The following is a 24,997-nucleotide window of genomic DNA, read 5'->3' on the forward strand; positions in this document are numbered from 1 at the left end:
GTGACAACATGACCTGGGGGAGGGACAGAGAGTGACAGGATGACTTGGGGGAGGGGCAGAGAGTGACAACATGAGCTGGGGGAGGGGCAGAGAGTGACAGCATGAGCTGGGAGAGGGGCAGAGAGTGACAACATGAGCTGGGGGAGGGGCAGAGAGTGACAGCATGAGCTGGGGAGGGGCAGAGAGTGCCAACATGAGCTGGCGAGGGGCAGAGAGTGACAACATGAGCTGGGGTAGGGCAGAGAAGGACAACATGAGCTGGGGGAGGGGCAGAGAGTGACAGCATGAGCTAGGGGAGGGGCTGAGAGTGACAACATGAGCTGGGGGAGGGGCAGAGAGTGACAACATGAGCTGGGGGAGGGGCAGAGAGTGACAGCATGAGCTAGGGGAGGGGCAGAGAGTGACAGCATGAGCTGGGGGAGGGGCAGCGAGTGGCAACATGAGCTGGGGTGGGGCAGAGAGTGACAACATGAGCTAGGGGAGGGGCAGAGAGTGACAACATGAGCTGAGGGAGGGGCAGAGAGTGACAACATGAGCTGAGGGAGGGGCAGAGAGTGACAACATGAGTTGGGGTGGGGCAGAGAGTGACAACATGAGCTGGGGGAGGGGCAGAGAGTGACACATGATCTGGGGGAAGGGCAGAGAGTGACAACATGAGCTAGGGGAGGGGCAGAGAGTGACAACATGAGCTGGGGGAGGGGCAGAGAGTGACAACATGAGCTGGGGGAGGGGCAGAGAGTGACAGCATAAGCTGGGGAAGGGGCAGAGAGTGACAACATGAGCTGGGGAGGGGTAGATAGTGACAACATGAGCTAGGGGAGGGGCAGAGGGTGATAGCCTGAGCTGGGAGTGGGGCAGAGAGTGACAGCATGACCTGGGGGAGGGGCAGAGAGTGGCAGCATGAGCTGGGGGAGGGGCAGAGAGTGACAGCATGACCTGGGGGAGGGGCAGAGAGTGACAGCATGACCTGGGGGAGGGGCAGAGAGTGACAGCATGACCTGGGGGAGGGGCAGAGAGTGACAACATGAGCTGGGGGAGGGGCAGAGAGTGACAGCATGAGCTGGGGGAAGGGCAGAGAGTGACAACATGAGCTGGGGAGGGGCAGAGAGCGACAACATGAGCTGGGGGAGGGGCAGAGAGTGACAACATGAGCTGGGGGAGGGGCAGAGAGTGACAACATGAGCTGGGGGAGTGGCAGAGAATGAAAGCATGAGCTGGGGGAGGGGCAGAGAGTGACAACATGAGCTGGGGAGGGGCAGAGAGTGACAACATGAGCTGGGGTGGGGCAGAGAGTGACAACATGAGCTGGGGGAGGGGCAGAGAGTGACAACATGAGCTGGGGGAGGGGCAGAGAGTGACAGCATGAGCTAGGGGAGGGGCAGAGAGTGACAGCATGTGCTGGGGGAGGGGCAGAGAGTGACAACATGAGCAGGGGGAGGGGCAGAGAGTGACAACATGAGCTGGGGTGGGGCAGAGAGTGACAGCATGAGCTAGGGGAGGGGCAGAGAGTGACAACATGAGCTGAGGGAGGGGCAGAGAGTGACAACATGAGCTGAGGGAGGGGTAGAGAGTGACAGCATGAGGTAGGGGAGGGGCAGAGAGTGACAACATGAGCTGGGGGGGGGGGCAGATAGTGACACATGACCTGGGGGAGCGGCAGAGAGTGACAACATGAGCTGAGGAGGGGCAGAGAGTGACAACTTGAGCTAGGGGAGGGGCAGAGAGTGACAACATGAGCTGTGGGAGGGGCAGAGAGTGACAACATGAGCTGAGGGAGGGGTAGAGAGTGACAAGATGAGCTGAGGGAGGGGCAGAGAATGACAACATGAGCTAGGGGAGAGGCAGAGAGTGAAAACATGAGCTGGGGGAGGAGCAGAGTGTGACAGCATGACCTGGGGGAGGGGCAGAGAGTGACAACATGAGCTGGGGGAGGGGCAGAGAGTGACAGCATGACCTGGGGGAGGGGCAGAGAGAGACAGCCTGAGCTGGGGGAGGGGCAGAGAGTGACAACATGAGCTGAGGGAGGGGCAGAGAGTGACAACATGAGCTGGGGGAGGGGCAGAGAGCGACAACATGAGCTAGGCTGGGGCAGAGAGTGACATCATGAGCTGGGGGAGGGGCAGAGAGTGACTACATGAGCTGGGGGAGGGACAGAGAGTGACAGCATGAGCTGGGGTGTGGCAGAGAGTGACAACATGAGCTGGGGAGGGGCAGAGAGTGACAACATGAGCTGGGCTGCGGCAGAGAGTGACAACATGAGCTCTTGGAGGGGCAGAGAGTGACAACGTGAGCTGGGGGAGGGGCAGATAATGACAATGAGCTGGGGTGGGGCAGAGAGTGACAGCATGACCTGGGGGAGGGGCAGAGAGTGACAACATGAGCTTGGGGACGGGTAGAGAGTGACAGCATGAGCTGGGGGAGGGGCAGAGAGTGACAGCATGACCTGGGGGAGGGGCAGAGAGTGACAGCATGAGCTGAGGGAGGGGCAGAGAGTGACAGCATGAGTTAGGGGAGGGGCAGAGAGTGTCAACATGAGCTGGGGAGGTGCAGAGCGTGACAACATGAGCTGGGGTGGGGCAGAGAGTGACAACATGAGCTGGGGGAGGGGCAGAGAGTGACAGCATGAGCTAGGGGAGGGGCAGAGAGAGTGACAACATGAGCTGGGGGAGGGGCAGAGAGTGACAACATGAGCTGAGGTGGGGCAGAGAGTGACAACATTAGCTGGGGGGGGGAAGAGAGTGACAGCATGACCTGGGGGAGGGGCAGAGAATGACAACATGAGCTGGGGGAGGGGCAGAGAGTGACAGCATGAGCTGGGGTAGGGGCAGAGAGTGACAACATGAGCTGGGGAGGGGCAGAGAGTGACAACATGAGCTGGGGTGGGGCAGAGAGTGACAACATGAGCTGGGGGAGGGCAGAGAGTGACAGCATGAGCTAGGGGAGGGGCAGAGAGTGACAACATGAGCTGGGGGAGGGGCAGAGAGTGACACATGACCTGGGGGAGGGGCATAGAGTGACAACATGAGATGAGGGAGGGGCAGAGAGTGACAACATGAGCTGGGGGAGGGGCAGAGAGTGACAACATGAGCTGGGGGAGGGGCAGAGAGGGATAGCATGAGCTGTGGTGTGGCAGAGAGTGACAACATGAGTTGGGGGAGGGGCAGAGAGTGACAACATGAGCTGGGGGAGGGGCAGAGAGTGACTGCATGAACTGGGGTGGGGCAGAGAGTGACAACATGAGCTGGGGGAGTGGCAGAGAATGACAACATGAGCTGGGGTGGGGCAGATAGTGACAACATGACCTGGGGGAGGGACAGAGAGTGACAGCATGACTTGGGGGAGGGGCAGAGAGTGACAACATGAGCTGGGGGAGGGGCAGAGAGTGACAGCATGAGCTGGGAGAGGGGCAGAGAGTGACAACATGAGCTGGGGGAGGGGCAGAGAGTGACAGCATGAGCTAGGGGAGGGGCAGAGAGTGCCAACATGAGCTGGCGAGGGGCAGAGAGTGACAACATGAGCTGGGGTAGGGCAGAGAAGGACAACATGAGCTAGGGGAGGGGCAGAGAGTGACAGCATGAGCTAGGGGAGGGGCTGAGAGTGACAACATGAGCTGGGGGAGGGGCAGAGAGTGACAGCATGAGCTAGGGGAGGGGCAGAGAGTGACAGCATGAGCTGGGGGAGGGGCAGCGAGTGGCAACATGAGCTGGGGTGCGGCAGAGATTGACAACATGAGCTAGGGGAGGGGCAGAGAGTGACAACATGAGCTGAGGGAGGGGCAGAGAGTGACAACAGGAGCTGAGGGAGAGGCAGAGAGTGACAACATGAGTTGGGGTGGGGCAGAGAGTGACAACATGAGCTGGGGGAGGGGCAGAGAGTGACACATGATCTGGGGGAAGGGCAGAGAGTGACAACATGAGCTAGGGGAGGGGCAGAGAGTGACAACATGAGCTGGGGGAGGGGCAGAGAGTGACAACATGAGCTGGGGGAGGGGCAGAGAGTGACAGCATAAGCTGGGGAAGGGGCAGAGAGTGACAACATGAGCTGGGGAGGGGTAGATAGTGACAACATGAGCTAGGGGAGGGGCAGAGGGTGATAGCCTGAGCTGGGAGTGGGGCAGAGAGTGACAGCATGACCTGGGGGAGGGGCAGAGAGTGGCAGCATGAGCTGGGGGAGGGGCAGAGAGTGACAGCATGACCTGGGGGAGGGGCAGAGAGTGACAGCATAAGCTGGGGGAGGGGCAGAGAGTGACAGCATAAGCTGGGGAAGGGGCAGAGAGTGACAACATGAGCTGGGGGAGGGGCAGAGAGTGACAGCATAAGCTGGGGGAGGGGCAGAGAGTGACAGCATGACCTGGGGGAGGGGCAGAGAGGGACAACATGAGCTGGTCGAGGGGCAGAGAGTGACAGCATCAGCTGGGGGAGGGGCAGAGAATGACGACATGAGCTGGGGGAGGGGTAGAGAGTGAAAGCATCAGCTGGGGGAGGGGCAGAGAGTGGCAGCATCAGCTGGGGGAGCGGCAGAGAGTGACAACATGATCTGGGGAGGGGTAGAGAGTGACAGCATCATCTGGGGGAGGGGCAGAGAGTGACAGCATGAGCTGCGGGAGGGGCAGAGAGTGACAACATGAACTGGGGGAGGGGCAAGAGTGACAACATGAACTGGGGTAGGGGCAGGGAGTGACAACATGAGCTGGGGGAGGGCCACAGAGTGACAACATGAGCTGGGGGAGGGGCACAGAGTGACAACATGAGCTGGGGGAGGGGCAGAGAGTGACAACATGAGCTGGGGGAGGGGCAGAGAGTGACAGCATGAGCTAGGGGAGGGGCAGAGAGTGACAGCATAAGCTGGGGGAGGGGCAGAGAGTGACAACATGAGCTGGGGGAGGGGCAGAGAGTGACAACATGAGCTGGGGGAGGGGCAGAGAGTGACAGCATGAGCAAGGGGAGGGGCAGAGAGTGACAACATGAGCTGGGGAGGTGCAGAGCGTGACAACATGAGCTGGGGTGGGGCAGAGAGTGACAACATGAGCTGGGGGAGGGGCAGAGAGTGACAGCATGAGCTAGGGGAGGGGCAGAGAGTGACAACATGAGCTGGGGGAGGGGCAGAGAGTGACAACATGAGCTGAGGTGGGGCAGAGAGTGACAACATTAGCTGGGGGAGGGGAAGAGAGTGACAGCATGACCTGGGGGAGGGGCAGAGAATGACAACATGAGCTGGGGGAGGGGCAGAGAGTGACAGCATGAGCTGGGGTAGGGGCAGAGAGTGACAACATGAGCTGGGGAGGGGCAGAGAGTGACAACATGAGCTGGGGTGGGGCAGAGAGTGACAACATGAGCTGGGGGAGGGGCAGAGAGTGACAGCATGAGCTAGGGGAGGGGCAGAGAGTGACAACATGAGCTGGGGGAGGGGCAGAGAGTGACACATGACCTGGGGGAGGGGCATAGAGTGACAGTATGAGCTGAGGGAGGGGCAGAGAGTGACAACATGAGCTAGGGGAGGGGCAGAGAGTGACAGCATGAGCTAGGGGAGGGGCAGAGAGTGACAACATGAGCTGGGGAGGTGCAGAGCGTGACAACATGAGCTGGGGTGGGGCAGAGAGTGACAACATGAGCTGGGGGAGGGGCAGAGAGTGACAGCATGAGCTAGGGGAGGGGCAGAGAGTGACAACATGAGCTGGGGGAGGGGCAGAGAGTGACAACATGAGCTGAGGTGGGGCAGAGAGTGACAACATTAGCTGGGGGAGGGGAAGAGAGTGACAGCATGACCTGGGGGAGGGGCAGAGAGTGACAACATGAGCTGGGGGAGGGGCAGAGAGTGACACATGACCTGGGGGAGGGGCATAGAGTGACAGTATGAGCTGAGGGAGGGGCAGAGAGTGACAACATGAGCTAGGGGAGGGGCAGAGAGTGACAACATGAGCTGAGGGAGGGGCAGAGAGTGACAACATGAGCTGAGGGAGGGGCAGAGTGTGACAACATGAGCTAGGGGAGGGGCAGAGAGTGACAACATGAGCTGAGGGAGGGGCAGAGAGTGACAACATGAGCTGGGGAGGGGCAGAGAGTGACAACATGAGCTGGGGTGGGGCAGAGAGTGACAACATGAGCTGGGGGAGGGGCAGAGAGTGACAGCATGAGCTAGGGGAGGGGCAGAGAGTGACAACATGAGCTGGGGGAGGGGCAGAGAGTGACACATGACCTGGGGGAGGGGCATAGAGTGACAATATGAGCTGAGGGAGGGGCAGAGAGTGACAACATGAGCTAGGGGAGGGGCAGAGAGTGACAACATGAGCTGAGGGAGGGGCAGAGAGTGACAACATGAGCTGAGGGAGGGGCAGAGTGTGACAACATGAGCTAGGGGAGGGGCAGAGAGTGACAACATGAGCTGAGGGAGGGGCAGAGAGTGACAACATGAGCTGGGGGAGGGGCAGAGAGTGACAACATGAGCTGGGGGAGGGGCAGAGAGGGATAGCATGAGCTGTGGTGTGGCAGAGAGTGACAACATGAGCTGGGGGAGGGGCAGAGAGTGACAACATGAGCTGGGGGAGGGGCAGAGAGTGACTGCATGAACTGGGGTGGGGCAGAGAGTGACAACATGAGCTGGGGGAGTGGCAGAGAATGACAACATGAGCTGGGGTGGGGCAGATAGTGACAACATGACCTGGGGGAGGGACAGAGAGTGACAGCATGACTTGGGGGAGGGGCAGAGAGTGACAACATGAGCTGGGGGAGGGGCAGAGAGTGACAGCATGAGCTGGGAGAGGGGCAGAGAGTGACAACATGAGCTGGGGGAGGGGCAGAGAGTGACAGCATGAGCTAGGGGAGGGGCAGAGAGTGCCAACATGAGCTGGCGAGGGGCAGAGTGTGACAACATGAGCTGGGGTAGGGCAGAGAAGGACAACATGAGCTAGGGGAGGGGCAGAGAGTGACAGCATGAGCTAGGGGAGGGGCTGAGAGTGACAACATGAGCTGGGGGAGGGGCAGAGAGTGACAACATGAGCTGGGGGAGGGGCAGAGAGTGACAGCATGAGCTAGGGGAGGGGCAGAGAGTGACAGCATGAGCTGGGGGAGGGGCAGCGAGTGGCAACATGAGCTGGGGTGCGGCAGAGAGTGACAACATGAGCTAGGGGAGGGGCAGAGAGTGACAACATGAGCTGAGGGAGGGGCAGAGAGTGACAACATGAGCTGAGGGAGAGGCAGAGAGTGACAACATGAGTTGGGGTGGGGCAGAGAGTGACAACATGAGCTGGGGGAGGGGCAGAGAGTGACACATGATCTGGGGGAAGGGCAGAGAGTGACAACATGAGCTAGGGGAGGGGCAGAGAGTGACAACATGAGCTGGGGGAGGGGCAGAGAGTGACAACATGAGCTGGGGGAGGGGCAGAGAGTGACAGCATAAGCTGGGGAAGGGGCAGAGAGTGACAACATGAGCTGGGGAGGGGTAGATAGTGACAACATGAGCTAGGGGAGGGGCAGAGGGTGATAGCCTGAGCTGGGAGTGGGGCAGAGAGTGACAGCATGACCTGGGGGAGGGGCAGAGAGTGGCAGCATGAGCTGGGGGAGGGGCAGAGAGTGACAGCATGACCTGGGGGAGGGGCAGAGAGTGACAGCATAAGCTGGGGGAGGGGCAGAGAGTGACAGCATAAGCTGGGGAAGGGGCAGAGAGTGACAACATGAGCTGGGGGAGGGGCAGAGAGTGACAGCATAAGCTGGGGGAGGGGCAGAGAGTGACAGCATGACCTGGGGGAGGGGCAGAGAGGGACAACATGAGCTGGTCGAGGGGCAGAGAGTGACAGCATCAGCTGGGGGAGGGGCAGAGAATGACGACATGAGCTGGGGGAGGGGTAGAGAGTGAAAGCATCAGCTGGGGGAGGGGCAGAGAGTGGCAGCATCAGCTGGGGGAGCGGCAGAGAGTGACAACATGATCTGGGGAGGGGTAGAGAGTGACAGCATCATCTGGGGGAGGGGCAGAGAGTGACAGCATGAGCTGCGGGAGGGGCAGAGAGTGACAACATGAACTGGGGAGGGGCAAGAGTGACAACATGAACTGGGGTAGGGGCAGGGAGTGACAACATGAGCTGGGGGAGGGCCACAGAGTGACAACATGAGCTGGGGGAGGGGCACAGAGTGACAACATGAGCTGGGGGAGGGGCAGAGAGTGACAACATGAGCTGGGGGAGGGGCAGAGAGTGACAGCATGAGCTAGGGGAGGGGCAGAGAGTGACAGCATAAGCTGGGGGAGGGGCAGAGAGTGACAACATGAGCTGGGGAGGGGCAGAGAGTGACAACATGAGCTGGGGGAGGGGCAGAGAGTGACAGCATGAGCTAGGGGAGGGGCAGAGAGTGACAACATGAGCTGGGGAGGTGCAGAGCGTGACAACATGAGCTGGGGTGGGGCAGAGAGTGACAACATGAGCTGGGGGAGGGGCAGAGAGTGACAGCATGAGCTAGGGGAGGGGCAGAGAGTGACAACATGAGCTGGGGGAGGGGCAGAGAGTGACAACATGAGCTGAGGTGGGCAGAGAGTGACAACATTAGCTGGGGGAGGGGAAGAGAGTGACAGCATGACCTGGGGGAGGGGCAGAGAATGACAACATGAGCTGGGGGAGGGGCAGAGAGTGACAGCATGAGCTGGGGTAGGGGCAGAGAGTGACAACATGAGCTGGGGAGGAGCAGAGAGTGACAACATGAGCTGGGGTGGGGCAGAGAGTGACAACATGAGCTGGGGGAGGGGCAGAGAGTGACAGCATGAGCTAGGGGAGGGGCAGAGAGTGACAACATGAGCTGGGGGAGGGGCAGAGAGTGACACATGACCTGGGGGAGGGGCATAGAGTGTCTCTCTCTCTAGCTGAGGGAGGGGCAGAGAGTGACAACATGAGCTAGGGGAGGGGCAGAGAGTGACAGCATGAGCTAGGGGAGGGGCAGAGAGTGACAACATGAGCTGGGGAGGTGCAGAGCGTGACAACATGAGCTGGGGTGGGGCAGAGAGTGACAACATGAGCTGGGGGAGGGGCAGAGAGTGACAGCATGAGCTAGGGGAGGGGCAGAGAGTGACAACATGAGCTGGGGGAGGGGCAGAGAGTGACAACATGAGCTGAGGTGGGGCAGAGAGTGACAACATTAGCTGGGGGAGGGGAAGAGAGTGACAGCATGACCTGGGGGAGGGGCAGAGAGTGACAACATGAGCTGGGGGAGGGGCAGAGAGTGACACATGACCTGGGGGAGGGGCATAGAGTGACAGTATGAGCTGAGGGAGGGGCAGAGAGTGACAACATGAGCTAGGGGAGGGGCAGAGAGTGACAACATGAGCTGAGGGAGGGGCAGAGAGTGACAACATGAGCTGAGGGAGGGGCAGAGTGTGACAACATGAGCTAGGGGAGGGGCAGAGAGTGACAACATGAGCTGAGGGAGGGGCAGAGAGTGACAACATGAGCTGGGGGAGGGGCAGAGAGTGACAACATGAGCTGGGGGAGGGGCAGAGAGGGACAGCATGAGCTGTGGTGTGGCAGAGAGTGACAACATGAGCTGGGGGAGGGGCAGAGAGTGACAACATGAGCTGGGGGAGGGGCAGAGAGTGACTGCATGAACTGGGGTGGGGCAGAGAGTGACAACATGAGCTGGGGGAGTGGCAGAGAATGACAACATGAGCTGGGGTGGGGCAGATAGTGACAACATGACCTGGGGGAGGGACAGAGAGTGACAGCATGACTTGGGGGAGGGGCAGAGAGTGACAACATGAGCTGGGGGAGGGGCAGAGAGTGACAGCATGAGCTGGGAGAGGGGCAGAGAGTGACAACATGAGCTGGGGGAGGGGCAGAGAGTGACAGCATGAGCTGGGGAGGGGCAGAGAGTGCCAACATGAGCTGGCGAGGGGCAGAGAGTGACAACATGAGCTGGGGTAGGGCAGAGAAGGACAACATGAGCTGGGGGAGGGGCAGAGAGTGACAGCATGAGCTAGGGGAGGGGCTGAGAGTGACAACATGAGCTGGGGGAGGGGCAGAGAGTGACAACATGAGCTGGGGGAGGGGCAGAGAGTGACAGCATGAGCTAGGGGAGGGGCAGAGAGTGACAGCATGAGCTGGGGGAGGGGCAGCGAGTGGCAACATGAGCTGGGGTGGGGCAGAGAGTGACAACATGAGCTAGGGGAGGGGCAGAGAGTGACAACATGAGCTGAGGGAGGGGCAGAGAGTGACAACATGAGCTGAGGGAGGGGCAGAGAGTGACAACATGAGTTGGGGTGGGGCAGAGAGTGACAACATGAGCTGGGGGAGGGGCAGAGAGTGACACATGATCTGGGGGAAGGGCAGAGAGTGACAACATGAGCTAGGGGAGGGGCAGAGAGTGACAACATGAGCTGGGGGAGGGGCAGAGAGTGACAACATGAGCTGGGGGAGGGGCAGAGAGTGACAGCATAAGCTGGGGAAGGGGCAGAGAGTGACAACATGAGCTGGGGAGGGGTAGATAGTGACAACATGAGCTAGGGGAGGGGCCGAGGGTGATAGCCTGAGCTGGGAGTGGGGCAGAGAGTGACAGCATGACCTGGGGGAGGGGCAGAGAGTGGCAGCATGAGCTGGGGGAGGGGCAGAGAGTGACAGCATGACCTGGGGGAGGGGCAGAGAGTGACAGCATAAGCTGGGGGAGGGGCAGAGAGTGACAGCATAAGCTGGGGAAGGGGCAGAGAGTGACAACATGAGCTGGGGGAGGGGCAGAGAGTGACAGCATAAGCTGGGGGAGGGGCAGAGAGTGACAGCATGACCTGGGGGAGGGGCAGAGAGGGACAACATGAGCTGGTCGAGGGGCAGAGAGTGACAGCATCAGCTGGGGGAGGGGCAGAGAGTGACGACATGAGCTGGGGGAGGGGTAGAGAGTGAAAGCATCAGCTGGGGGAGGGGCAGAGAGTGGCAGCATCAGCTGGGGGAGCGGCAGAGAGTGACAACATGATCTGGGGAGGGGTAGAGAGTGACAGCATCATCTGGGGGAGGGGCAGAGAGTGACAGCATGAGCTGCGGGAGGGGCAGAGAGTGACAACATGAACTGGGGGAGGGCAAGAGTGACAACATGAACTGGGGTAGGGGCAGGGAGTGACAACATGAGCTGGGGGAGGGGCACAGAGTGACAACATGAGCTGGGGGAGGGGCACAGAGTGACAACATGAGCTGGGGGAGGGGCAGAGAGTGACAACATGAGCTGGGGGAGGGGCAGAGAGTGACAGCATGAGCTAGGGGAGGGGCAGAGAGTGACAGCATAAGCTGGGGGAGGGGCAGAGAGTGACAACATGAGCTGGGGGAGGGGCAGAGAGTGACAACATGAGCTGGGGGAGGGGCAGAGAGTGACAGCATGAGCTAGGGGAGGGGCAGAGAATGACAACATGAGCTGGGGAGGTGCAGAGCGTGACAACATGAGCTGGGGCGGGGCAGAGAGTGACAACATGAGCTGGGGGAGGGGCAGAGAGTGACAGCATGAGCTAGGGGAGGGGCAGAGAGTGACAACATGAGCTGGGGGAGGGGCAGAGAGTGACAACATGAGCTGAGGTGGGGCAGAGAGTGACAACATTAGCTGGGGGAGGGGAAGAGAGTGACAGCATGACCTGGGGGAGGGGCAGAGAATGACAACATGAGCTGGGGGAGGGGCAGAGAGTGACAGCATGAGCTGGGGTAGGGGCAGAGAGTGACAACAAGAGCTGGGGAGGGGCAGAGAGTGACAACATGAGCTGGGGGAGGGGCAGTGAGTGACAACATGAGCTGGGGGAGGGGCAGAGAGTGACAACATGAGCTGGGGGAGGGGCAGAGAGTGGCAACATGAGCTGTGGGAGGGGCAGAGAGTGACAACATGAGCTGGGGGAGGGGCAGAGAGTGACAGCATGACCTGGGGGAGGGGCAGAGAGTGACAGCATGACCTGGGGGAGGGGCAGAGAGTGACAACATGAGCTGGGGGAGGGGCAGAGAGTGACAGCATGAGCTGGGGTAGGGGCAGAGAGTGACAACATGAGCTGGGGAGGGGCAGAGAGTGACAACATGAGCTGGGGGAGGGGCAGAGAGTGACAACATGAGCTGGGGAGTGGCAGAGAGTGACAACATGAGCTGGGGGAGGGGCAGAGAATGACAACATGAGCTGGGGTGGGGCAGAGAGTGACAACATGACCTGGGGGAGGGGAAGAGAGTGACAGCATGACCTGGGGGAGGGGCAGAGAGTGACAACATCAGCTGGGGGAGGGGCAGAGAGTGACAGCATGAGCTGGGGGAGGGGCAGAGAGTGACAACATGAGCTGGGGAGGGGCAGAGAGTGACAACATGAGCTGGGGTGGGGCAGAGAGTGACAACATGAGCTGGGGGAGGGGCAGAGAGTGACAGCATGAGCTAGCGGAGGGGCAGAGATTGACAACATGAGCTGGGGGAGGGGCAGAGAGTGACACATGACCTGGGGAAGGGGCAGAGAGTGACAACATGAGCTGAGGGAGGTGCAGAGAGTGACAACATGAGCTAGGGGAGGGGCAGAGAGTGACAACATGAGCTGTGGGAGGGGCAGAGAGTGACAACATGAGCTGAGGGAGGGGCAGAGACTGACAACATGAGCTGAGGGAGGGGCAGAGAATGACAACATGAGATTGGGGAGGGGCAGAGAGTGACAACATGAGCTGGGGGAGGGGCAGAGAGTGACAACATGAGCTGAGGTGGGGCAGAGAGTGACAACATTAGCTGGGGGAGGGGAAGAGAGTGACAGCATGACCTGGGGGAGGGGCAGAGAGTGACAACATGAGCTGGGGGAGGGGCAGAGAGTGACACATGACCTGGGGGAGGGGCATAGAGTGACAGTATGAGCTGAGGGAGGGGCAGAGAGTGACAACATGAGCTAGGGGAGGGGCAGAGAGTGACAACATGAGCTGAGGGAGGGGCAGAGAGTGACAACATGAGCTGAGGGAGGGGCAGAGTGTGACAACATGAGCTAGGGGAGGGGCAGAGAGTGACAACATGAGCTGAGGGAGGGGCAGAGAGTGACAACATGAGCTGGGGGAGGGGCAGAGAGTGACAACATGAGCTGGGGGAGGGGCAGAGAGGGACAGCATGAGCTGTGGTGTGGCAGAGAGTGACAACATGAGCTGGGGGAGGGGCAGAGAGTGACAACATGAGCTGGGGGAGGGGCAGAGAGTGACTGCATGAACTGGGGTGGGGCAGAGAGTGACAACATGAGCTGGGGGAGTGGCAGAGAATGACAACATGAGCTGGGGTGGGGCAGATAGTGACAACATGACCTGGGGGAGGGACAGAGAGTGACAGCATGACTTGGGGGAGGGGCAGAGAGTGACAACATGAGCTGGGGGAGGGGCAGAGAGTGACAGCATGAGCTGGGAGAGGGGCAGAGAGTGACAACATGAGCTGGGGGAGGGGCAGAGAGTGACAGCATGAGCTGGGGAGGGGCAGAGAGTGCCAACATGAGCTGGCGAGGGGCAGAGAGTGACAACATGAGCTGGGGTAGGGCAGAGAAGGACAACATGAGCTGGGGGAGGGGCAGAGAGTGACAGCATGAGCTAGGGGAGGGGCTGAGAGTGACAACATGAGCTGGGGGAGGGGCAGAGAGTGACAACATGAGCTGGGGGAGGGGCAGAGAGTGACAGCATGAGCTAGGGGAGGGGCAGAGAGTGACAGCATGAGCTGGGGGAGGGGCAGCGAGTGGCAACATGAGCTGGGGTGGGGCAGAGAGTGACAACATGAGCTAGGGGAGGGGCAGAGAGTGACAACATGAGCTGAGGGAGGGGCAGAGAGTGACAACATGAGCTGAGGGAGGGGCAGAGAGTGACAACATGAGTTGGGGTGGGGCAGAGAGTGACAACATGAGCTGGGGGAGGGGCAGAGAGTGACACATGATCTGGGGGAAGGGCAGAGAGTGACAACATGAGCTAGGGGAGGGGCAGAGAGTGACAACATGAGCTGGGGGAGGGGCAGAGAGTGACAACATGAGCTGGGGGAGGGGCAGAGAGTGACAGCATAAGCTGGGGAAGGGGCAGAGAGTGACAACATGAGCTGGGGAGGGGTAGATAGTGACAACATGAGCTAGGGGAGGGGCCGAGGGTGATAGCCTGAGCTGGGAGTGGGGCAGAGAGTGACAGCATGACCTGGGGGAGGGGCAGAGAGTGGCAGCATGAGCTGGGGGAGGGGCAGAGAGTGACAGCATGACCTGGGGGAGGGGCAGAGAGTGACAGCATAAGCTGGGGGAGGGGCAGAGAGTGACAGCATAAGCTGGGGAAGGGGCAGAGAGTGACAACATGAGCTGGGGGAGGGGCAGAGAGTGACAGCATAAGCTGGGGGAGGGGCAGAGAGTGACAGCATGACCTGGGGGAGGGGCAGAGAGGGACAACATGAGCTGGTCGAGGGGCAGAGAGTGACAGCATCAGCTGGGGGAGGGGCAGAGAGTGACGACATGAGCTGGGGGAGGGGTAGAGAGTGAAAGCATCAGCTGGGGGAGGGGCAGAGAGTGGCAGCATCAGCTGGGGGAGCGGCAGAGAGTGACAACATGATCTGGGGAGGGGTAGAGAGTGACAGCATCATCTGGGGGAGGGGCAGAGAGTGACAGCATGAGCTGCGGGAGGGGCAGAGAGTGACAACATGAACTGGGGGAGGGCAAGAGTGACAACATGAACTGGGGTAGGGGCAGGGAGTGACAACATGAGCTGGGGGAGTGGCACAGAGTGACAACATGAGCTGGGGGAGGGGCACAGAGTGACAACATGAGCTGGGGGAGGGGCAGAGAGTGACAACATGAGCTGGGGGAGGGGCAGAGAGTGACAGCATGAGCTAGGGGAGGGGCAGAGAGTGACAGCATAAGCTGGGGGAGGGGCAGAGAGTGACAACATGAGCTGGGGGAGGGGCAGAGAGTGACAACATGAGCTGGGGGAGGGGCAGAGAGTGACAGCATGAGCTAGGGGAGGGGCAGAGAGTGACAACATGAGCTGGGGAGGTGCAGAGCGTGACAACATGAGCTGGGGCGGGGCAGAGAGTGACAACATGAGCTGGGGGAGGGGCAGAGAGTGACAGCATGAGCTAGGGGAGGGGCAGAGAGTGACAACATGAGCTGGGGGAGGGGCAGAGAGTGACAACATGAGCTGAGGTGGGGCAGAGAGTGACAACATTAGCTGGGGGAGGGGAAGAGAGTGACAGCATGACCTGGGGGAGGGGCAGAGAATGACAACATGAGCTGGGGGAGGGGCAGAGAGTGACAGCATGAGCTGGGGTAGGGGCAGAGAGTGACAACAAGAGCTGGGGAGGGGCAGAGAGTGACAACATGAGCTGGGGGAGGGGCAGTGAGTGACAACATGAGCTGGGGGAGGGGCAGAGAGTGACAACATGAGCTGGGGGAGGGGCAGAGAGTGGCAACATGAGCTGTGGGAGGGGCAGAGAGTGACAACATGAGCTGGGGGAGGGGCAGAGAGTGACAGCATGACCTGGGGGAGGGGCAGAGAGTGACAGCATGACCTGGGGGAGGGGCAGAGAGTGACAACATGAGCTGGGGGAGGGGCAGAGAGTGACAGCATGAGCTGGGGTAGGGGCAGAGAGTGACAACATGAGCTGGGGAGGGGCAGAGAGTGACAACATGAGCTGGGGGAGGGGCAGAGAGTGACAACATGAGCTGGGGAGTGGCAGAGAGTGACAACATGAGCTGGGGGAGGGGCAGAGAATGACAACATGAGCTGGGGTGGGGCAGAGAGTGACAACATGACCTGGGGGAGGGGAAGAGAGTGACAGCATGACCTGGGGGAGGGGCAGAGAGTGACAACATCAGCTGGGGGAGGGGCAGAGAGTGACAGCATGAGCTGGGGGAGGGGCAGAGAGTGACAACATGAGCTGGGGAGGGGCAGAGAGTGACAACATGAGCTGGGGTGGGGCAGAGAGTGACAACATGAGCTGGGGGAGGGGCAGAGAGTGACAGCATGAGCTAGCGGAGGGGCAGAGATTGACAACATGAGCTGGGGGAGGGGCAGAGAGTGACACATGACCTGGGGAAGGGGCAGAGAGTGACAACATGAGCTGAGGGAGGTGCAGAGAGTGACAACATGAGCTAGGGGAGGGGCAGAGAGTGACAACATGAGCTGTGGGAGGGGCAGAGAGTGACAACATGAGCTGGGGGAGGGGCAGAGAGTGACAGCATGACCTGGGGGAGGGGCAGAGTGAGACAGCCTGAGCTGGGGGAGGGGCAGAGAGTGACAACATGAGCTGAGGGAGGGGCAGAGAGTGACAACATGAGCTGGGGGAGGGGCAGAGAGCGACAACATGAGCTGGGCTGGGGCAGAGAGTGACAACATGAGCTGGGGGAGGGGCAGAGAGTGACAACATGAGCTGGGGGAGGGGCAGAGTCTGACAGCATGAGCTGGGGTGTGGCAGAGAGTGACAACATGAGCTGGGGAGGGGCAGAGAGTGACAACATGAGCTGGGGGATGGGCAGAGAGTGACAACATGAGCTGGAGGATGGACAGAGAATGACAATGAGCTGGGGTGGGGCAGAGAGTGACAACATGACCTGGGGGAGGGCAGAGAGTGACAGCGTGACCTAGGGGAGGGGCCGAGAGTGACAGCATGAGCTGGGGGAGGGGCAGAAAGTGACAGCATGAGCTGGGGGAGGGGCAGAGAGGGACAACATGAGCTGGGGAGGGGCAGAGAGTGACAACATGAGCTGGGGGAGGGGCAGAGAGTGACAACATGAGCTGGGGAGGGGCAGAGAGTGACAACATGTGCTGGGGGGCGGGTCAGAGATTGAGAACAGGAGCTGGGGTGGGGCAGAGGTGACAACATGGGCTGGGGGAGGGGCAGAGAGTGACAACATGAGCTAGGGGAGGGGCAGAGAGTGACAACATGAGCTGGGGGAGGGGCAGTGAGTGACAACATGAGCTGGGGGAGGGGCAGAGAGTGACAACATGAGCTGGGGGAGGGGCAGAGAGTGGCAACATGAGCTGTGGGAGGGGCAGAGAGTGACAACATGAGCTGGGGGAGGGGCAGAGAGTGACAGCATGACCTGGGGGAGGGGCAGAGAGTGACAGCATGACCTGGGGGAGGGGCAGAGAGTGACAACATGAGCTGGGGGAGGGGCAGAGAGTGACAGCATGAGCTGGGGTAGGGGCAGAGAGTGACAACATGAGCTGGGGAGGGGCAGAGAGTGACAACATGAGCTGGGGGAGGGGCAGAGAGTGACAACATGAGCTGGGGAGTGGCAGAGAGTGACAACATGAGCTGGGGGAGGGGCAGAGAATGACAACATGAGCTGGGGTGGGGCAGAGAGTGACAACATGACCTGGGGGAGGGGAAGAGAGTGACAGCATGACCTGGGGGAGGGGCAGAGAGTGACAACATCAGCTGGGGGAGGGGCAGAGAGTGACAGCATGAGCTGGGGGAGGGGCAGAGAGTGACAACATGAGCTGGGGAGGGGCAGAGAGTGACAACATGAGCTGGGGTGGGGCAGAGAGTGACAACATGAGCTGGGGGAGGGGCAGAGAGTGACAACTTGAGCTGGGGGAGGGGCAGAGAGTGACAGCATGAGCTAGGGGAGAGGCAGAGAGTGACAGCTTGAGCTGGGGGAGGGGCAGAGAGTGACAACATGACCTGGGGGAGGGGCAGAGAGTGACAACATGAGCTGGGGTGGGGCAGAGAGTGACAACATGAGCTCGGGGAGGGGCAGAGAGTGACAACATGAGCTGTGGGAGGGGCAGAGTGTGACAACATGAGCTGAGGGAGGGGCAGAGAATGACAACATGAGCTGGGGGAGGGGCAGAGAGTGACAGCATGAGCTGGGGGAGGGGCAGAGTGTGACAACATGAGCTGAGGGAGGGGCAGAGAATGACAACATGAGCTGGGGGAGGGGCAGAGAGTGACAGCATGAGCTGGGGTAGGGGCAGAGAGTGACAACAAGAGCTGGGGAGGGGCAGAGAGTGACAACATGAGCTGGGGGAGGGGCAGTGAGTGACAACATGAGCTGGGGGAGGGGCAGAGAGTGACAACATGAGCTGGGGGAGGGGCAGAGAGTGGCAACATGAGCTGGAGGGGCAGAGAGTGACAACATGAGCTGGGGAGGGGCAGAGAGTGGCAACATGAGCTGTGGGAGGGGCAGAGAGTGACAACATGAGCTGGGGGAGGGGCAGTGAGTGACAACATGAGCTGGGGGAGGGGCAGAGAGTGACAACATGAGCTGTTGGAGGGGCAGAGAGTGGCAACATGAGCTGTGGGAGGGGCAGAGAGTGACAACATGAGCTGGGGTGGGGGCAGAGAGTGACAGCATGACCTGGGGGAGGGGCAGAGAGTGACAGCATGAGCTGGGGGAGGGGCAGAGTGTGACAACATAAGCTGGGGGAGGGGCAGAGAGTGACAACATGAGCTGGGGGAGGGGCAGAGAGTGACAGCATGACCTGGGGGAGGGGTCCAGAGTGACAGCATGAGCTAGTCGGAGGGGCAGAGAGTGACAACATGAGCTGGGGGAGGGGCAGAGAGTGACAGCATGACCTGGGGGAGGGGCAGAGAGTGACAACATGAGCTGGGGAGGGGCAGAGAGTGACAGCATGAGCTGGGGTAGGGGCAGAGAGTGACAACATGAGCTGGGGAGGGGCAGAGAGTGACAACATGAGCTGGGGGAGGGGCAGAGAGTGACAACATGAGCTGGGTAGGGGCAGAGAGTGACAACATGAGCTGGGGGAGGGGCAGAGAATGACAACATGAGATGGGGTGGGGCAGAGAGTGACAACATGACCTGGGGGAGGGGAAGAGAGTGACAGCATGACCTGGGGGAGGGGCAGAGAGTGACAACATCAGCTGGGGGAGGGGCAGAGAGTGACAGCATGAGCTGGGGGGGAGGGGCAGAGAGTGACAACATGAGCTGGGGAGGGGCAGAGAGTGACAACATGAGCTGGGGTGGGGCAGAGAGTGACAACATGAGCTGGGGGAGGGGCAGAGAGTGACAGCATGAGCTAGGGGAGAGGCAGAGAGTGACAGCTTGAGCTGGGGGAGGGGCAGAGAGTGACAACATGAGCTGGGGGAGGGGCAGAGAGTGACAACATGAGCTGGGGTGGGGCAGAGAGTGACAACATGAGCTCGGGGAGGGGGCAGAGAGTGACAACATGAGCTGTGGGAGAGGCAGAGTGTGACAACATGAGCTGAGGGAGGGGCAGAGAGTGACAGCATGAGCTAGGGGAGGGGCAGAGAGTGACAACATGAGCTGGGGAGGGGCACAGATTGACAACATGAGCTGGGGGAGGGGCAGAGAGTGACAACATGAGCTGGGGAGGGGCAGAGAGTGACACCATGACCTGGGGGAGGGGCAGAGAGTGACAGCATGAGCTGGGGTGGAGCAGAGTGACAACATTAGTTGGGGGAGGGGAAGAGAGTGACAGCATGACCTGGGGGAGGGCAGAGAGTGACAACATGAGCTGGGGGAGGGGCAGAGAGTGACAGCATGAGCTGGGGTAGGGGCAGAGAGTGACAACATTAGCTGGGGTGGAGCAGAGAGTGGCAGCATGAGCTGAGGGAGGGGCAGAGAGTGACAACATGAGCTGGGGGCGGGGCAGAGAGTGACAGCATGAGCTAGGGGAGGGGCAGAGAGTGACAACATGAGCTGTGGGAGGGGCAGAGAGTGACAACATGAGCTGGGGGAGGGGCCGAGAGTGACAGCATGAGCTAGGGGAGGGGCAGAGAGTGACAGCATGAGCTGGGGGAGAGGCAGAGAGTGACAACATGAGCTGGGGGAGGGGCAGAGAGTGACAACATGAGCTAGGGTGGGGCATAGAGTGACAACATGAGCTAGGGGTGGGGCAGAGAGTGACAACATGAGCTGAGGGAGGGGCAGAGAGTGACAACATGAGCTGAGGGAGGGGCAGAGAGTGACAACATGACCTGGGGGAGGGGCAGAGAGTGACCACATGAGCTGAGGTAGGGGCAGAGAGAGACAACATGAGCTAGGGGAGGGGGAGAGAGTGATAACATGAGCTAGGGGAGCAGCAGAGAGTGACAACATGAGCTGAGGGAGGGGCAGAGAATGACAACATGAGCTGGGGAGGGGCAGAGAGCGACAACATGAGCTGGGCTAGGGCAGAGAGTGACAACATGAGCTGGGGGAGGGGCAGAGAGTGACAACATAAGCTGGGGGAGGGGCAGAGTGTGACAGCATGAGCTGGGGTGTGGCAGAGAGTGATAACATGAGCTGGGGGAGGGGCAGAGAGTGACAACATGAGCTGGGCTGGGGCAGAGAGTGACAACATGAGCTGGGGGAGGGGCAGAGAGTGACAGCATGAGCTGGGGGAGGGGCAGAGAGTGACAACATGAGCTGGGGGAGGGGCACAGAGCGACAACATGAGCTGGGGTGGGGCAGTGAGTGACAACATGAGCTAGGGGAGGGGCAGAGAGTGACAACATGAGATGAGGGAGGGGCAGAGAGTGACAACATGAGCTGAGGGAGGGGCAGAGAGTGACAGCATGACCTGGGGGAGGGGCAGAGAGTGACAACATGAGCTGAGGGAGGGGCAGAGAGTGACAACATGAGCTAGGGGAGGGGCAGAGAGTGACAGCATGAGCTGAGGGAGGGTCAGAGAGTGACAACACGAGCTGAGGGAGGGGCAGAGAGTGACAACATGAGCTAGGGGAGGGGCAGAGAGTGACAACATGAGCTGAGGGAGGGGCAGAGAGTGACAACATGAGCTGGGGAGGGGCAGAGAGCGACAACATGAGCTGGGCTGGGGCAGAGAGTGAAAACATGAGCTGGGGGAGGGGCAGAGAGTGACAACATAAGCTGGGGGAGGGGCAGAGAGTGACAACATGAGCTGGGGTGGGGCAGAGCGTGGCAGCATGAGCTGAGGGAGGGGCAGAGAGTGACAACATGAGCTGGGGGAGGGGCAGAGAGTGACAGCATGAGCTAGGGGAGGGGCAGAGAGTGACAACATGAGCTGTGGGAGGGGCAGAGAGTGACAACATGAGCTGGGGGAGGGGCCGAGAGTGACAGCATGAGCTAGGGGAGGGGCAGAGAGTGACAGCATGAGCTGGGGCAGGGGCAGAGAGTGACAACATGAGCTGGGGGAGGGGCAGAGAGTGACAACATGAGCTGGGGTGGGGCACAGAGTGACAACATGAGCTAGGGGTGGGGCAGAGAGTGACAACATGAGCTGAGGGAGGGGCAGAGAGTAACAACATGAGCTGAGGGAGGGGCAGAGAGTGACAACATGACCTGGGGGAGGGGCAGAGAGTGACCACATGAGCTGAGGGAGGGGCAGAGAGTGACAACATGACCTGGGGGAGGAGCAGAGAGTGACCACATGAGCTGAGGGAGGGGCAGAGAGTGACAGCATGAGCTGGGGCAGGGGCAGAGAGTGACAGCATGACCTGGGGGAGGGGCAGAGAGTGACAGCATGACCTTGGGGAGGGGCAGAGAGTGACAACATGAGCTGGGGGAGGGGCAAGGAGTGACACCATGACCTGGGGGAGGGGCAGACAATGACAACATGAGCTGGGGTGGGGCAGAGAGTGACAACATTAGTTGGGGGAGGGGCAGAGAGTGACAGCATGACCTGGGGGAGGGGCAGAGAGTGACAACATGAGCTGGGGGAGGGGCAGAGAGTGACAGCATGACCTGGGGGAGGGGCCGAGAGTGACAGCATGAGCTAGGGGAGGGGCAGAGAGTGACAACATGAGCTGGGGGAGGGGCAGAGAGTAACAGCATGACCTGGGGGAGGGGCAGAGAGTGACATCATGACCTGGGGGAGGGGCAGAGAGTGACAACATGAGCTGGGGGAGGGGCAGAGAGTGACAGCATGAGCTGGGGGAGGGGCAGAGAGTGACAACATGAGCTGGGGAGGGGCACAGATTGACAACATGAGCTGGGGGAGGGGCAGAGAGTGACAACATGAGCTGGGGAGGGGCAGAGAGTGACACCATGACCTGGGGGAGGGGCAGAGAATGACAACATGAGCTGCGGTGGGGCAGAGTGACAACATTAGTTGGGGGAGGGGAAGAGAGTGACAGCATGATCTGGGGGAGGGGCAGAGAGTGACAACATGAGCTGGGGGAGGGGCAGAGAGTGACAGCATGAGCTGGGGTAGGGGCAGAGAGTGACAACATGAGCTGGGGTGGGGCAGAGAGTGACAACATTAGCTGGGGTGGAGCAGAGAGTGGCAGCATGAGCTGAGGGAGGGGCAGAGAGTGACAACATGAGCTGGGGGCGGGGCAGAGAGTGACAGCATGAGCTAGGGGAGGGGCAGAGAGTGACAACATGAGCTGTGGGAGGGGCAGAGAGTGACAACATGAGCTGGGGGCGGGGCCGACAGTGACAGCATGAGCTAGGGGAGGGGCAGAGAGTGACAGCATGAGCTGGGGGAGGGGCAGAGAGTGACAACATGAGCTGGGGGAGGGGCAGAGAGTGACAACATGAGCTGGGGTGGGGCATAGAGTGACAACATGAGCTAGGGGTGGGGCAGAGAGTGACAACATGAGCTGAGGGAGGGGCAGAGAGTGACAACATGAGCTGAGGGAGGGGCAGAGAGTGACAACATGACCTGGGGGAGGGGCAGAGAGTGACCATATGAGCTGAGGGAGGGGCAGAGAGTGACAACATGAGCTAGGGGAGGGGGAGAGAGTGATAACATGAGCTAGGGGAGCGGCAGAGAGTGACAACATGAGCTGAGGGAGGGGCAGAGAGTGACAACATGAGCTGGGGGAGGGGCAGAGAGCGACAACATGAGCTGGGCTGGGGCAGAGAGTGACAACATGAGCTGGGGGAGGGGCAGAGAGTGACAACATAAGCTGGGGGAGGGGCAGAGAGTGACAGCATGAGCTGGGGTGTGGCAGAGAGTGACAACATGAGCTGGGGGAGGGGCAGAGAGTGACAACATGAGCTGGGCTGGGGCAGAGAGTGACAACATGAGCTGGGGGAGGGGCAGAGAGTGACAACATGAGCTGGGGGAGGGGCAGAGAGTGACAACATGAGCTGGGCTGGGGCACAGAGCGACAACATGAGCTGGGGGTGGGGCAGAGAGTGACAACATGAGCTGGGGGAGGGGCAGACACTGACAACATGAGCTGGGGGAGGGGCAGAGAGTGACAGCATGAGCTGGGGTTGGGCAGAGAGTGACAACATGAGCTGGGGGAGGGGCAGAGAATGACAATGAGCTGGGGTGGGGCACAGCGTGACAACATGACCTGGGGGAGGGGCAGAGAGTGACAGCATGACCAGGGGGAGGGGCAGAGAGTGACAACATGAGCTGGGGGAGGGGCAGAGAGTGACAGCATGAGCTGGGGGAGAGGCAGAGAGTGACAGCATGACCTGGGGTGGGGCAGAGAGTGACAACATGAGCTGGGGGAGGGGCAGAGAGTGACAGCATGAGCTAGGGGAGGGGCAGAGAGTGACAACATGAGGTGGGGGAGTGGCAGAGAGTGACAACATGAGCTGAGGGAGGGGCAGAGAGTGACATCATGACCTGGGGGAGGGGCAGAGAGTGACAACATGAGCTGGGGGAGGGGCAGAGAGTGGCAGCATGAGCTGGGGGAGGGGCAGAGAGTGACAGCATGAGCTGGGGGAGGTGCAGAGAGTGACAACATGAGCTGGGGGAGGGGCAGAGAGTGACAGAATGACCTGGGGGAGGGGCACAGAGTGACAACATGAGCTGGGGTCGGGCAGAGAGTGACAACATGAGCTGTGGGAGGGGCAGAGAGTGACAACATGAGCTGAGGGAGGGGCAGAGAGTGACAACATGAGCTAGGGGAGGGGCAGAGAGTGACAACATGAGCTGGGGGAGGGGCAGAGAGTGACACATGACCTGGGGGAGGGGCAGAGAGTGACAACATGAGCTGAGGGAGGGGCAGAGAGTGACAACATGAGCTAGGGGAGGGGCAGAGAGTGCCAACATGAGCTGAGGGAGGGGCAGAGAGTGACAACATGAGCTGAGGGCGGGGCAGAGAGTGACAACATGAGCTGGGGGAGGGGCAGAGAGTGACAACATGAGCTGGGCTGAGGCAGAGAGTGACAACATGAGCTGGGGGAGGGGCAGAGAGTGACAACATGAGCTGGGCTGGGGCAGAGAGTGACAACATGAGCTGGGGGAGGGGCAGAAAGTGACAACATGAGCTGGGGGAGGGGCAGACAGTGACAACATGAGCTGGGGGAGGGGCAGAGAGTGACAGCATGAGCTGGGGTGGGGCAGAGAGTGACAGCATGTGCTGGGGGAGGGGCAGAGAATGACAACATGAGCTGGGGTGGGGCAGAGAGTGACAACATGACCTGGGGGAGGGGCAGAGAGTGACAGCATGACCTGGGGGAGGGGCAGAGAGTGACAACATGAGCTGGGGGAGGGGCAGAGAGTGACAGCATGAGCTGGGGGAGGGGCAGAGATTGACAGCATGACCTGGGGGAGGGGCAGAGAGTGACAACATGAGCTGGGGGAGGGGCAGAGAGTGACAACATGAGCTGGGGTGGGGCAGAGAGTGACAACATGAGCTGGGGAGGGGCAGAGAGTGACAACATGAGCTGGGGGAGGGGCAGAGAGTGATAACATGAGCTGGGGGAGGGGCAGAGAATGACAACATGAGCTGGGGGTGGGGCAGAGAGTGACAGCATGAGCTGGGGGAGGGGCAGACAGTGACAACATGAGCTGGGGGAGGGGCAGAGAGTGACAGCTTGATCTGGGGTGGGGCAGAGAGTGACAACATGAGCTGGGGGAGGGGCAGAGAGTGACAGCATGAGCTGGGGGAGGGGCAGAGTGACAACATGAGCTGGGGGAGGGGCAGAGAGTGACAACATGAGCTGGGGGAGGGGCAGAGAGTGACAACATGAGCTGGGGGAGGGGCAGAGAGTGACAACATGAGCTGGGGGAGGGGCAGAGAGTGGCAGCATGACCTGGGGGAGGGGCAGAGAGTGACAGCATGACCTGGGGGAGGGGCAGAGAGTGACAGCATGACCTGGGGGAGGGGCAGAGAGTGGCAACATGAGCTGGGGGAGGGGCAGAGAGTGACAACATGAGCTGGGGGAGGGGCAGAGAGTGACAACATGAC

The 24,997-nt window shown here is 60.5% G+C and overlaps 1 protein-coding gene across 1 annotated transcript in view; it reads left to right on the top strand.

Moving 5' to 3' along the window:
• LOC147116083 (LIM and senescent cell antigen-like-containing domain protein 2) overlaps nt 1-24,997 on the top strand; it is a 79,219-nt gene that overhangs the window by 47,701 nt on the left and 6,521 nt on the right. The window lies entirely within an intron of this gene.

The sequence above is a fragment of the Somniosus microcephalus genome, chromosome 6 (assembly GCF_052327205.1).
Source record: "Somniosus microcephalus isolate GS21.2 chromosome 6, FLI_Smic_1.0, whole genome shotgun sequence".
Classification (NCBI taxonomy): domain Eukaryota; kingdom Metazoa; phylum Chordata; class Chondrichthyes; order Squaliformes; family Somniosidae; genus Somniosus; species Somniosus microcephalus.